The sequence below is a fragment of the Cucurbita moschata genome, unplaced genomic scaffold, assembly GCF_002738365.1.
Source record: "Cucurbita moschata cultivar Rifu unplaced genomic scaffold, Cmos_1.0 Cmo_Scf00007, whole genome shotgun sequence".
NCBI lineage: Eukaryota > Viridiplantae > Streptophyta > Magnoliopsida > Cucurbitales > Cucurbitaceae > Cucurbita > Cucurbita moschata.
The window spans coordinates 3,516,901-3,519,420 of NW_019268523.1; positions in this window are offsets into that span (position 1 = coordinate 3,516,901).

Here is a 2,520-nt window from a genome sequence, read left to right on the forward strand (position 1 = left end):
AAAAAAAAAAAAAAAAAAAAAAAAGACGTGGGAGGTGGGCCCCACCCACGCGGCTCTCAACGACGGCCAAGTGGGCTCCACATTTTTGCCAGCTCAGACACGAACAAACTGCAAAAGCAAAACCCTCTCTTTCTCTCTCTTTGCTTTGGCTTCCACGAATTATGCTTCTCTATATTCTATTTTGATAATATTAATTTCTAAATTTAATTTTTAAATTAAGTTGGTTCTTATTATTTTAATTATTATATTTTTTGTTTTAAAATAAAATAAAATAACATAAAAAACTGTCCATGCAATCATTATTAATAAATAGACGAATAAATATTTTGTTAGTGTTCATATCGAACACGTCATTGAATTTCTTTTTCTTTTTTTCTTAATTCTATCAAGTTACCAACCAATTAAATTCAAACACGTGTCAAAAGCATTTAATTTAAAATTTAATACTATAAATAGTCATAATACTTATTTTCCTATTCTAAATTTCTCTATATTTTATTTCTTTATTACACAATTTTTTTATATTCTATCGGTCAACTCCAAATTTATTATTTTTTTCTTAGGTACAAATATTGAATTTCTTTTTATAAAATTTGGGTTAATGTAGATAAGTGAGTTTATAGGGGGAAAATGAAATATAGGTGCTACTCTTCGAGTATTTTTTAATATATATATATATATATATATATAATTAATTAATTAAGTTGACATTATTGTGTTTTCAATTTATCCAAAACGTATCATATTCTTAAAAAAGTAAAGAAAATTAATCTAATCTATAAATGGAACGAATGGCTAAGATTTAACCTTTAATATAGGCTTGAAATTATAAGAATATGCTCTTTTTTTTTCTTAATTTTAGAATCTCTTCATTTAATTTAAGTTCAAACCTAAACCTTCGTTGATAATTTTTAAAAATGTTTAAATTTAAATTTTAAATTTATTTGTTTGGTTATGTTATTTTTGTATTTAAATAATTTAAAATTAAGTTTATTTACTTTTAAATACTTTTAATATTTTTTAATTTTTTTTTGTTGGAGAATTAATAAATAATTAATAAGAGAGACGGTGAGAATTTAATGTAACTAAAATAAAATGAAAATTTTAAACTGTTTTTTAAAATGTAATAATAATTAAAGATATGAAATATAATTCTAACTCTTCATTATATTATTCACTTTGGTACGTCAGTTTCACAATTTTAAAATACGTTTATTAAGAAGAGGTTTCACACCCTTATACGGAATGTCTCGTTCCCTTCCCCAACGAATCATTACTTATAAGAGTGCGTCAACCTCTCCCTAATAGACACGTTTTAAAATCGTGAGACGAATGATGATACGTAACGAGCCATAACGGGTAATATCTGCTAGGGGTGGGCTTGGACTGTTACACGCTTATTCAAACTCTTGATACATCCTAAAATCGTTTCGTCTCTAAACGTATATAATCTTCATACGAACATAAAATCTCGAATCAAAAGTGGACAACCTTAGTGGCACAATATTAATTTCAATCCCTTATATGATTCAAATATATCCATATTTATATAAAAGTGTTGATACCCTCTTCCAATATTCAATATTTGAGTGCAAGCATAGGAAAACCACACAACATATATTCCTTCCTCTTTGATTAAACCCTATTTTCCCTTTAAATTCCTTTATATTATCCTACCACCTCACCTTTCTTTACTCATTTTAAACAACCATTCATCCATTTTCGAATGTTCAAACGAATTGCATTCCCAAAAACGATTCATACCTAACAAAAAATACCTTATTGCGTTCCTCATTAACACAACTGGATACAATATTCCATAGATCTTAGATCAGGTGTACACGGGTTGAAAATTTTGTTTGAACCAGTTTGAAATTTCGGGTTGATTCAGCTGGTGATCCAAGCAAACTCGAATAGAGTTCACCACTCAATACAACCGGGGTTTTTTTTTTTTAATTATATAAAAAAAATGAATTTATTTAAAATATATGTTACATTAATAACTAAAATACAAGTTATAGTACATCACTAACATCAGTTATAAAAAAATCTAACCAAACTCAACTTTTTATAGTTGGGGTTGGGCATCTGAATTGATTAAGTTATCGAGTCATATGAACACTCTTAATTTAAAGTATACGTTTCATTTCCATATATAATTAAATGTACGTTACGACGATGATACATAACTGGAAGTTTGGCACACGAGTCAAATTTCAAAATTCTTTTTTTTTTTTTTTTTGAAATTCTTAATTATTTTTGGCTTAAGTGATAGATGTTCCCCAACCATTAAAACAAATGTTTATGAAAATACTTCGCAAAATTTAACGTAGGAAAGTCAAAATACCAAAATTTTGTCTTTTGTTGAATTAATAAAATTTATTAATAAAATAGCAAAAAGTGCGTGTGATGTAATTAGGTGGGAGGGCGGAACGTAAATTTCGAAAATAATTTCCGATCCTTTTTTTTTTTTTTTTTTTTTTTTTTTTTTTTTTTTTTTTTTTTTTTTTTTTTTTTTTT